Source organism: Tamandua tetradactyla, chromosome 2 (genome assembly GCF_023851605.1).
Source record: "Tamandua tetradactyla isolate mTamTet1 chromosome 2, mTamTet1.pri, whole genome shotgun sequence".
In the NCBI taxonomy this organism is placed as follows: domain Eukaryota; kingdom Metazoa; phylum Chordata; class Mammalia; order Pilosa; family Myrmecophagidae; genus Tamandua; species Tamandua tetradactyla.
In genome coordinates, this window is record NC_135328.1 from 187,494,475 (window position 1) to 187,507,669 (window position 13,195).

Below are 13,195 nucleotides of genomic sequence, written 5' to 3' on the forward strand. Positions count from 1 at the left end.
AAGAAAGAAAAAAGCAATAGTTTTCAAAGCACTCTTCAACAGATCCCAGAGTTTGTCATGGGCTACGGTATGATCCTCTCACAATTTTCCTTCTAGCTGCTCCAGAATATAGAAGGCTAGAAGGCTTAAATTTTTTTATCATCACAATTGACTTTTTTCTTTTTTTTTTTTTTGTGAAAAATGACATATATACAAAAAAGCAATAAATTTCAAAGCACAACACCACAATTAGTTGTAGAACTTATTTCAGAGTTTGACATGAGTTACAATTCCACAATTTGTAGAATTGTACAAATTCTACAAATATAGGAAATAGTTCTATTGTCTTCCTCCTTCATGGTCCATGATGACAGCAGCTTTGTTTCATGGACTACTTTATTTGCAGTATCTAAAACAGAGCTTGATGTAAAAGTAAGCACCCAATTATTATTATTTTTTTAAATAAGTGAATTGTAGGGAATCCAGGAAGAGGAAGAGCAAGGTTGGGAAATGATGGGTATGTCTGGAGCCCAGGCATGTGCGTTTGAGAGAATTCATGGTGATGACTGAATTCATGGAATGCTTTCAGCTCCAATTAGCAGACAAACTATCTTCAAACTGTATCTCACAAAGCAGGAAGTCCAATGGTCAGGTAGAGTGGGTAGATTTCCTTGTTGAACAATGTGATCTGGAATCTGAGACGTTTCCATCTCCCTGCTCTGCTCTTGCCACCATGATTTCAACCTTAATTTGGCTATTCTTACATCAGACGGTATCTTGGCTGCAGAGGCAATAGGAGATGCATGCTTCCTTTTCCCATCCAACAGGCAGCAGTGAGACTGATTTCTCTTTCCCAGAAGTCCTAATCAAGCATCTCCTTGAATCTCATTGATCTAATCTGGTTTAGATCTGATCATCCCATATCAATTGCTGCCAAGAGGGTAGAATTGCCATGACTGGATTAGATTAAATTTCTGGAGTGAAATAAATGTTGGGGAGAATACCATAACGTCTACCATGGAATGAGATGATTCTGGGAATGAGTAAGAGTGAGAAGAGAAAAACAGTAAGGATGAAACTCTCAGAAACACCAGCATTATGGTTGTGCAGAGAAAGTAGAACCTGGGAAGGAAACTGAGTCATTCAAGAGGAAATAAGAGTGGAAGTGGTGATAACAGTTTTTAATAATTGGGAGTGAGCAATGATGATTTTGGAAAACTAATGGGATGTTTCCCCCAGCTCTCAATAATTCCGCTATTTCCAGAAATGCCCTGAAACACAATGGCACATCCATTAACCATGCCCAAAGTTAATGGCAGGGTCGACCCTGCCACCTGGCCATCTCTGACCCAAAATGGGCCAATCCTACTGTCATCTACCACTGTACCAGTTATAGACACTGCCCCAAAAGTACTCAATTACAATCCTTGTCTGGGATCTTTCTTTCTGATTCTGGGAAAAGATTCGCCCCTCTCTAAAGGTGAAGTCATTAGAGGAGAACGGAAAGGCATGGGGAGAAATTTGGTGGCCCTGATTTCAGTTTTCCTTGAGGCCTAGTTTCTGGTGGGATACACTGAAATGACCTTCCAATAAATTGCCTCCTATTCAAGATGAGTGGATAGAGTAGATATTTCTAGTTGCCTATCCCAAACAGAGTTTGGAAAACAAGGAAACTTGGATACAGAAAGGTCATTTGAGAAGAATTTCCAGTCGGCAAGACTGAGGAATCAGGGAGAATGAGACAAGGAAGAGAGAAATGCCAAACTAATGGTATATTATTGAAGTTGTTTCTATAGATATGGGGCTTGAATTCCATCAGGACTTGTAGGAAGCGTACAAAGCCTCCTAGAATGATCCATTGGCTCCTCTCTTCCATTGCTTGAGTGCTGTTCCTAGGGATGTTAACTTCCTCGTACTTCTGGTCTACTTTTTACCAAGCCACTCCCATGACATCAGAGGAGATAAAGACAGAAGGACAGAAAGACAGAAAGGCATAAAGATAGAAAGACACATTGTGTGTTAGAAGTGGAATGCTGCCAGTAAGAGGTAAACTTAAGCTTGCACAGACCGTCTAACTCAGGTGTATTCATTTTCTATTGCTTTTGTAACAAGTCATTTCAAACCCAGTAGCTTAAAACAATACAAAATTGATTACCTCACAATTTCTATAAATCAGAAGCCCAGGCACAGCATGATTCAGCTGGTTCTCAGGATCTCACGAGGCCAAAAATAAGGAGTTGGCAGGGCTATGCTCCTTTCATGAGCTCTCTGGCAGAATTCAGTTCCATGCAACTGTTGGGCTGATGTCCCCATCCCTTGCTGGCTGTCAGTCAGGGCTTGTTCTCAGATTCCAGAGATCACTTGCATTCCTTGACTTGTGCCCCCCTTCTTGCATCTTCAAAGTCAACAACGTCAGATTGTGTCCTTCCAGCACTTTGAATCTCTGACCTCCTCGTCTGCCTTCCTCTTCTGCTTTTAAGGGCTCATTTGATACATTGGGCCCATCCAGAACAAGTTCTCCATCTAAGGTCAGCTGATGAGTCACCTCTTCAAAGTTGGTTCACAGCTATACCTAGAATAGTTGCTTGACTGAGTAGCCAAAGGGTGGGAATCTTGAGTGTGTTTGTGTGTGTGTGTGTGTGTGCATGTGCATCTTTAGAATTCTGCCTACCACAATAACTGTTCCAGAAATCAAGGTGGGTAGAGGATCTGTGACACATGGTATCAATCTGTGACATACGGCATCAAAGGTGTCTGCTGCACCCACTCTATCAGTTAGAATGAGCTCAACTGCAAATAAGACAAGAAACAGCTAAGTATGACTCAGAGTAGTGTTTCTTAAACTTTAATGAGGTTTGAGATTCCCTGGGGATCTTGCTAAAATGAAGATTATGATTCAGTAAGTCTGGGGTGGGGCTTGAGCTTCTGCATTTCTAACAAATTCCCAGGGGATGCTGTTCTTCCTGGTCTTCAGACCACTTCTTTTAAACTTTTTTTTTTTTCAAATAATTTCAAACTTACAAGACAGTTGAAAAAATAATACAATCTCCATAAAGAGAAGTCCAATATACCATACCACCACCCCCAGTTTCCCAGATCCACCAATTATAACATTTTCCACCTTTGCCATTTCTTTCTTTGTTTTTTCCTATCTATCTATCTTCCTTTCTTCCTTCCTTCCTTCCTTCCTTTCTTTCTTTCTTGTTTTTTCTATCGATCGATTTTATGGGCCTTCCTTTAATAGTTGAGAAAAAAATGAAAGCAGTTACACATTCTCACATGAAAATATTCAGATACAATAGAGAGAATGGCCCAGTCTTATAACCCTTTTAAAGAGTAGGATAATCTCTTCCACAAGCACCCATCACTTCTTATTAGCCAGAATTGTGTCAGAGGCTCATGCTTAAGCCAATCCCTTGCCAACACCGTCTGGAAAAGGTTGAACCAGATCATAAAAAATGGAGGGTATGTGTGTTATGTAAACAACCAAAGGTATCTGCAACATCTGCTCAGAGTCTATTTCCCCTTCCTTCTAACAGAACTATGGCATGAGATGACAGGCTTATTCAGAGAAAGAATTGAACAGGAGTCTTAGAGGTAAACATGAGATGCCATATTGAAAGCCAAGGGAATAAGTAAAAATCTCCATAACATATGGCAAGAAGTTCAGCCATTTACATCACAGCCCTAAGAAAGCCATCAGTCATAAGACTCTGCTCCAGAAGTCCAAGAGAGTCTTCTCTGCAAAAAGTGAAAGACCCCTGAGAAAAGTCCTACATGTACTGAAAAGCCAGCTTACTACCTGATCGACTCAGAATGAAACACATCAGTCAGCAAACCTGCCCTCCACATTCAGACCTTCCTTTCAATCAATTTTCTAATGCCTCACTCTAAATATGGATAAACAGCCAAAATTCTCAGACATTAGTGGAAGTCTCATGTATGAAAGACATAAATTTTTTAAAAAGAAAGAAAGGAAGAAATGGAAGAAGAAAGAATGAGCAGGAGAGGGAAAGAGAGAAACAAACCAGATCAGAGAAAACAGTAATAATACAGCTAGCCAAATAAGACAAACAAAATACTATCATGTATTACCCTGGAGATTATGCATTTATGAAACAAGAACAGGATGCTATATAAAAGGGGGTAGTGTTGATCAGAGAGTAAGAAAGAGCTCTTGGAAATTGAAAACAATGGAGCCTAAATTTAAATCTCTAATAGAAAGTTTGAAAAACAAAACCAAGGAAACTCTAAACAAATAAGAAAAAAGATCAGAAGATGGAATTTGAAAGAAAAATGAGAAAACTAGAATACCAAGCCTCAAGTCTAAAATCTGACTAATATTAATACAGTAAAGATAGAACAAATAACATTGAAAGGAGAAATTGTGGAGGAAATCATTCAAGAAAATTACCCAGGACATGACTTTCTGGATTACAGTTGCCCTCTCAGTAGGCAATGAATGAAAGTAAGAAAATACTATCATCATAATATTTCAGGACATTGAAATAAAGAAAATATCCTAAAAGCTTTCAGAGAAAAAGATGTCATATAACACAGACTTGGAATCAGAAAGGCACTGGAAACCAGAATACAGTGGTGAATTACCTCCAAATTTTTGAAGGATAGTAACTGTGGATTCTGGAATTCTATAAACAGTTTCTTTAAGATGTGAGAATAGAATAAGGATATTTTTATTTATGCAAGGGCTCAGTTTTTTCCTCCTATGCCCTCTTTCTCAGAAAAACCACCAAAGGATATAATAAGGAGATAAATTAAAAAGGAAAGGGGAGACTTGGGATCCAGAAAAGGGGAAATCTAACACAGAAGTAAAGCTCAGGGGAGTGCCAAAATGATAGCTGTGCAGCTATTCTGAAGAAAAATCCAGCCCTGTATGAGCAGAAAGACAGAGTGCCCCAGAAAGAGTATCTCCCAGAACAAATGAAATTGCTAGATATCATGATATATAATCCACTCCCCTCACCCAATTCTCCTCTTCCATTCCCCTTGTGTGGTATCATTGTTCTCGGCTAAACCACTCATGGCCTGTATTACACTCTATAATATTTTTCACTATTGAGACAAGTGGTGAACTGATTACACTTCCTTTCTTATAGATTTTTTGTTTCCCCCAGAGTTAATAATTCCCCTTATTTCACTTGATCTGTCTTCTTGTCTTTATGAATTGTTCTTCCTAAACTCTCCATCACATCTATAACTTCGAATAATATTTTCTGCACGGTCCCCATGTCAAAATGACTATCAATAAGTAAAATGAACAAAATGAACAGAGTGCAAATGATAGACACTAGAGAGAAAAATCAAAGCCTGCGCGGGAGAGAGGGAGTGCCAGAGTGGGGAAATTTTGTTAATTTTGGTAGTTAGGGAAGACCTCCCCGAGAGGATGACTTGAAGCGAGTGGAAGGAAGCCTCAGACATTTAGAGGAAGAGAATTACAGGCAGAGAAATCAGCTAATGCAAAGGCTGAAGGCAGGACCTTGCCTGGTGTGTTCTTCACACACCTACTAGAATTTTCACTCACAAGTCTCGCCATCCTTACCAATACCCACCTCTCTACCCAGTGTCTCCCAGTCTCTCAGGCATCTGAAATCAAACCTCAGTCACTAATTTTTTTTTTATTAAATACATCCATTGGTGAATTGCCTTTAATAAATTTAAAACATTAAAGGAAAGAAACATTTTTTTCAAATGTGCTAAAAAGAAAAAGGCCCAGGAAACTGAACTATGTTGGTCAGAATTTTAGTGTTTGGGGCATAACTGAAACTTATAAATTTTATATAAAATCTAGGATATTTATTGATACTCCACCAAACTCATGGGTTTTAAAATTATTATGTGGTTACTGTGTTTTTATGTATTGGGAGTCTATCTATATGGTTTTCTTTTATTTGTGGTAGTTTGTGAAGTTTTTAATTCATGGAAATTCCTATAACCTCTCCTCCAAGAACGGCGAGGTATTATATATGGAAGAGAGAGTTTCTGTTCTCAAGGATCTGATTGTTTTGAAATGTAATTGAATTGAGCCTATTCACATGTTCATATTTCTGCTCAGTGCCAGACCCATGGGTTTAGAGGAGTAGCAAAGTCCCATATTTCATATAAAATTTATGACACCCAGTGTTCTAGTTTGCTAGCTGCTGGAATGCAACACACCAGAAACGGATTGGCTTTTAATAAAAGGGGATTTATTTTGTTAGTTCTTCAGAGGAAAGGCAGCTAACTTTCCACTGAGGTTCTTTCTTACGTGGGAAGACACAGGATGGTCTCTGCTGGCCTTCTCTCCAGGCCTCTAGGTTCCAACAACTTTCCCCAGGGTGATTCCTTTCTGCATCTCCAAAGGCCTGGGCGGAGCTGCGAGTGCTGAGATGAGGCATGCCGAGCTGCTTGGGCGGTGCTATGCTGCGCTCTCTCATTTAAGCACCAGCCAATGAAGTCAAATGTCACTCATTGCAGCAGACACGCTTCCTAGCCGACTGCAGATGTAATCAGCAACAGATGAGGTTCACGTACCATTGGCTCATGTATCAAAAAAAGTATCTCTTTTTTTGTTTTTGTTGTTGTTATTACAAAAACTGTGTGTATATGTGCGTGTTTTCAAGAAAACTTGAAAAAGATAGAAAATCACACACACAAAATAAAAATCCTATCACATATCATCAACACAAATACCACTCCCAGAACAAGAGCAGAAAAACTTGTGCGTTGAGATGGCCTGGCAAGGTCCTCACAGCCTCAGGATCTGCTGATGCCAATTCCCCGACCAGTTCAAAACATACAGGCCAAACCTCTGATTCTCTGAATAGCTCTGCTGTTGCTTCACTCTTGGCCCCGCTGCATTTTCTACTTAGGTCTACAATGATCAGTAAACAGGGAGGGCAAGTGAAGTTATGACTCTAATATATAACTTTTTGCTTCTTAAGATTTAGAGGTAGGCAGAATCTTAGAACTTCATTTAGCCCTATTCACTATTCCTAGCCCCACTTAATCAGGAAGAAGTAGAAATGAAGAGATTAAGCGATTTGCCTGGGCTTCACAGCTGAGAAGGACTGATACCCCATTCTCTAACTGCCAGGCCAGAGCTCAGTGTAATGAACACACTGGGAATAAATCTCCACAAGTGATGGGGCTACGTTATTAGGTGGTGTGCTGGTCTGAATCTGTGGTAGACCCCAGAAAAGCCACGCCCTTTGATCCTCATTCAATATTGCTGGGTGGGAGCATTTTGATTGTTTCTATGAAGATGTGACCCACCCAATTGTGGATAGTAACTTTTGATTAGATGATATCCATGGAGGTGTGTCTCCACCCACTGAAGGTGGAGTTGCTTGCTGGAATCCTTTAAAAGAGGAAACATTTTGGAGAGAGTCCCTTTTTGGTAGAGCCACGAGAAAACCAGCGCTGCTGCCATGTTTGCCATGTGCCCTTCCAGCTGCGAGAGAAACGTTGAACGTCGTCGGCCTTCTTGAACCAAGCTTTCTTTCCCTGGATGCCTTAAATTGGACATTACTATAGACTTGTTTTAAGTGGGACATTTTCTCAGCCTTACAACTGTAAACTAGCAACTTACTAAATTCTCCTTTTAAAAAGCCATTTTGTTTTTGGTATATTGCATTCCAGCAGACAGCAAACTAGAACAGGTGGTTAGACTCTTTATGAGGCCAAAGGACAGACCAAACTTTCAACTCCTAACAAGCAACCGCATCAGCTCTAGGAAGAGAAGTCACAAGTAAATCAGGTGGTCCAATGAAGGAGTATTTCCTGGGCCAGTCAATCCAAGAGCAATGAGTGGGTCCCACATTCCAGTGAGATGCGACCCGTCAAGTCATGAAACAATTTCTGTTTGATTGCCCTGCCAGAGAAGCTTGGGAAACAGAAATGTCCAAAAGAGTCTCCTGACAGTCTGAGGATCAAAATAAAGAAAATTCTTGACTCAGCCGGATTTCTTCTCGGTCTTCAGGCATGTGTCCACAGAGTTTGTGCTACTTATGACCAGTCCTCTCCTTTCAACCCCCAATCCAACTCAGTAGACCCTCAGATCTCATCACCTGCTCTCTGAGGCTGTCCCCTTACATCTAAAGCTTTGCCTTTAATAGCCTAGTGAATCCTACTGACCAAAAGAGTTGGCCTAGAAATATTAAAAGGTCATAGTTCATGTTGAATTGTATCCCAATAACACTGATTGTTGAGGACAATTGTATAGCTCTATAGCTTTTACAATGATCGTGTGATTGTGAAAACTTTGTGGCTGACGTTCCCTTTATGCGGGGTATGGACAGATGAGTTAAAAAATAAGTATAAAAAGTAAATAATAGGGAAGTAAGGGATAAAAAAGTTGGGTAGATTAAAATTCTCTGGGTCAGTGAGAGGAGGGGTAAGGGGTATGGGATGTATGTTTTTTCTGGAGTGATATAAATATAAAAATATTCATCATGATGATGAATACACAACTATGTGTTAAAATAGTGAGTCATTGGTTGTATACTTTGGGTGGATCGTATGGTGCATGAAGATATCTCAATACATTTTTTTTTTTTTAAAGAGTCATGCATTACTGTCTCCCTTGCATGGGACATGACATCCAGGGGTAAAAGTCTTCCTGGCAATGCGGGATATGAGTCCCGGGGGTGAACCTGCAATGTACTTTGAAATTTATTGCATTTTTGTATGGATGTTATTTTTAACAAAAAAGTAAAAAAAAAAAAGAGAAGAAAATGTTTAATAGAGAAGATAGGATTTAACAAATGAATATGACTGCTGAATCAACATATTGATATTTCTTTTGGTCTCCAGTGTCTTGGAGCAGCTAGAAGAAAAAAATGAAAAATCGTGGAACTGCAACCTCTACCCAACTTTAAAATCTGTTTATAACTACTTATTAAAATGTACTTGGAAATGTGTTGTTTTCTTGTCTGTATGTTATTTTTCACAAAAAAGAAAAATTCATTGTGGTGATGAATGCACAGCTATATGATGATACTGTGAACCACTGATTGTACTAACCTTGGATAATTACACGGTATGTGAATATATAATATGTATCAATAAAGTTGCATTTTTAAAAAAGGGGGTCATGGTTCAGTTCTCTCTGATCAATCCAGGTCATTTAAGTCCCTAGAAGAAACCTCTTCAGCCTCACAAAGGCAGAGTTGGGTACAGGCATTCCTTATTTGGGCAGATCTGATTCCCTAGCACAGATGATAAAAGCTAACACCATTTCATCTCTGTTTCCTACACTGTGACCGTGTTACAGGCTCCATGTGAAGAGTCAGACTTGTGTTTGCCAGGTCTCAAGATGCTTGCCTGCGGATGAGCTCTTTCAACTGTACCGGTTTGGCACTTTGTAGCGCTTCCCGGATGGAGGAGAAAAATCCCAAGTAGTGTTCAAAGACGTGCGCCATAAGCAGGACCCCAGCCAGCAGCTCTGGTCACCAGGAGGTGGTGACGCACGCGCAGATAGGAGTCGTGCAGCAGTAACAGGACCGGCCTCTCACTGGCACACCCAGACCCTCCTGGTACTTTTTCTCCTTCGAATTAATTTCAATTCTTTGGTGCGGCTAGTTGTTTTAACTTTCTTTGTCTGGCCCAGATATCTTATTTCTTCTTAGCGTCTCATTTTGTTGTAATAATGTCTCTTCAGGATTTGGCTGATAAAGCTGAAAGTCAGGGCACATCCCTAATCTGTCCCTTGATAAGGGAAGAAACTCTCGACTAGGTCCGTTCCTCTTTCAATATGCTTGCGTACCTCATCTGGCCGGCTAATACCGCAGATAAGCCTCGGCTTGTCCTCTGGTCACTCCGCAGTGGCGGATGAAAGCAAGTGCCTTCCAGTCTCCAGGGTGGTGGGAGTCCCTCAAAGGAATCCACCAGAAAGAAACCGCCTTTAGGGCGCTTGACTGCCTCTCGTGCTGACCGCAGCCTCTCCTCTGTCATGTCTCCACATTCAATCAGTCCAAAGAGCACATTTTTCTGAAGGACATCTGACCTTCTTGTAGTCACAGACAATTATTCAGGGGCAGAAGAGATCCGTCAACAGACTTTCTGGCTTTTTTTTTTTTTATAGACGTTGCTTCCATGCAAGACGCCTCTCCATCTGAGCACTGGAACCAGTCTGGCTGAAGGGCCTGCTGAATTGCCATGAACTTGGAGGCGGTCATTTCCACTTGGCCTCTGCCACCCCACACTGACACAGACTTGTTTTTCACCTAACCAGCTGGGCAGGGGTTGGCTGGGCAGGGAGCAATACAAGAGTGATTCTGGCACGCCTATAAAGTTTCCAACTCTTTCCTTATATCTGCCAAGTCTTCATGACATTCCACCAGTGATGACAGTGTGAGCTGAGCCACATAGGAAATCTGTGTGTATACACGATGTTATACAGCGTGTGATCAGCCGGGTATGGGGCAGAGCCAGCCTTGTGGTACAGAAGGCAACCTGGAATGCTCATGGTGCAGTCCCCACTTTTACCTCGGTTTGTCATTTTCCTTAGGTGACAGACATTAACTACCTTGATTAGACTCAGCTTCATCCTAAATGATTCCTCTAAGTCCTGCCAGCCTCCCAAGTTTTTCGAACTTCAGATCCCTAAACCCCCTTGCAGTTCCTTTCATCACTACTGATGCATTATTTTTGTATTCCCGTTATCCAAATGCTGACCAAGTCATATTGAAACTACTTGCAAAATGCTTTCTTTTTTTCTCTTTTTGTATTTCCTGCTGTAATTATATCAATGCTATAATAATAAAAATTACAGAACACCAGCACCATAAGAATCTCTAGAGACCATCTGGTATAACTCCATCTTACTGAAGCCCAAATTAACTTACTTCTCTGAGAACTTTTAGGTCTCTGGAGTACCAGGAGAAGCTTAATTACATCACACCTGGGTCTGCCTCATTCCCAAATCCCATCCACCCTGCAAAGCACCCACAAATGGTTGCTCCTCACCCATTTCCCCTTTACTCCCCTGCCCAGTATTTCTCTACGGCCTGCCTTGGCAGAGCTTGCCTTACCTTCTGATCCAAAGACAATTTTCCACGTCTAAAATGAATCTGACATTCAAACTGCATCAGTTTTTTTACTGTTCCTCAAGCACATCATGCTTATTTCTGCCTTTGTCTGCACCTCAATGATTCTCTTTTCCATAATAGCCTTTCTCTTTTCCTTCCTTTGCAAATCTCACCCACTCTTCAAGTCCTCTTCTGGCTTCTGGGAAGCTGTCTGATGCAATGGAGAGGAGCAAAAACAATGTTTTGGGACTGCTTGATTTGCCCACATCCGTGTCCTCCTCCTCGTAGTAATCTGGGGTCATGGATGTTGTCATTTCTGTTTTACAGGTGAAGAAACAAAGACTCAGAGAGATGGGAAGAGGCAGGGCTAGGATTTGAGCTTTTGTGTAACGCAGTTTCTTTTTTTTTTTTGCACGTATATATATTTTATTGAGATATCTTCACACACATACTTTCCATCCAAAGTATGCAGTCAGTGGCTTACAATATCATCACATAGTTGTGCATTCATCACCACGATCATTTTTAGAATATTTGCATCACTCCGGAAGAAGAAATGAAAAAAAAAAGAAGAAAACTCATATATGCCATACACCTTACCTCTCCCTCTCATTGACTACTATTATTTCAAACTAGTCAATTTTTTTTTTACTCCTTATTATTTATTTATTTTTTGTCCTTATTTTTTTACTCATCTGTCCATACCCTGGAAAAAAGAAGCATCAGACACAATCATGCAGGAGCATTATAAAAGCTATACAGTTATACAGTTGTCATCAAGAATCAAGGCTACTGGAACACAGCTCAACAGTTTCAGGTACTTCCCTCCAGCCACTACAATACACCATAAACCAAAAAGTAGTATCTGTATAATGCATAGGAATAACCTCCAGGATAACCTCTCGACTCTGTTTGAAATCTCTCAGCTACTGAAACATTATTTTGTGTCCTTTCTCTCTTCCCCCTTTTGGTGAAGAAAACTTTCTTAATGTCATGATGCCAGCTCATCCTGGGAGTTCTCTCCCATGTTGCCAGGCAGATTTATACCCCTGGGAGTCATGAGAGAGAGATCATATCTGAACAACAAAAGAGGTTCTCTGAGGGTGACTCTCAGGCATAATTATAAACAGCCTTAGCTTTTCCTTTGCAGGAATAAGTTTTATAGGGGCGAACCCCAAGATCGAGGGCTTAGCCTATTGATTTGGTTGTCCCCCACAGCTTGCAAGAACATCAGGAATTCTCCAGATGGGGAAGTTTAATATTTCCTCCTTTTGCCGCATTCCCTCAAGGGGACTTTGCAAATACTTTTTTATTCTCTGCCCAAATTACTCTGGGATGTATCAGGGCATCACATCAACCTGTACAAACCAACAAAATCTCACGCTCTACTCAAGATTCCATGTGATTATGGTATTCACACAAACTGACCATCCAAGTTAAATCAGTTAATGCGCTATCTAAAATAATAAATTTTGCACCACGTAAACATCTCTTACTTTGGTCTCAAATAGATGTAACGCAGTTTCTTGATCTTGACATGCAGCAGGTGGCAGTACATGTTTATTGGCTTGTTCATCAACTGTTTCATACATGTTGAGACCTGATCATCCCAAATGACCACGGCTGGAGGCTTGTGGGCAGAGTGGAAGCAGGAAAGAACTCCAAGTACAGAGGGCCCACTTTGTGTCAGGTTCAGTACTTTATTTCATAAGTGGGAAGAAATAGAACCAAAAGTATTGAAAGTGGTTGACTCTGGGGTCTGAAACACAGTGATGTGGGTGGGGCGGGGAGGCAGGGGGTTTCTATTTTCGCTATAAGTCTTACGGTATTATATAACTTGTAGTACAATGTGCAATATTACTTGATTAAAAAATGAAATTGAATTTAAATAAATTAAGTGGAGAAGTAAGTGCAAACTACCCTTTTAGAATCTTGAATGTGAGGGAAGAGGGAAATTAGGGCAATAGCTGTCATATGGGTTTGTAGTAAGGATTGCTACAGGATTAATCATTGTAGTAAGGATTAAACAAAATGAGGCATTTAACACAAGCTGGCATAGAACCAGCAGCAAGAATTATAATGGGAAGCAGGACACAGGATCAAGGCTCATTAAACCTGGGAGATGTCAGTATAAGGACAGGCTACAACGATAAGAGATCACTTTGGTCTCCTCCAAGACAGAAAGATGC

At 40.6% G+C, this 13,195-nt stretch overlaps 1 pseudogene; it reads right to left on the reverse strand.

Annotated features, from left to right (window-relative positions):
• Positions 1-9,287: 9,287 nt before the first annotated feature.
• Positions 9,288-10,546, reverse strand: LOC143663627 (queuine tRNA-ribosyltransferase accessory subunit 2 pseudogene; annotated as a pseudogene).
• Between the last annotated feature and the right edge of the window lie 2,649 nt (positions 10,547-13,195).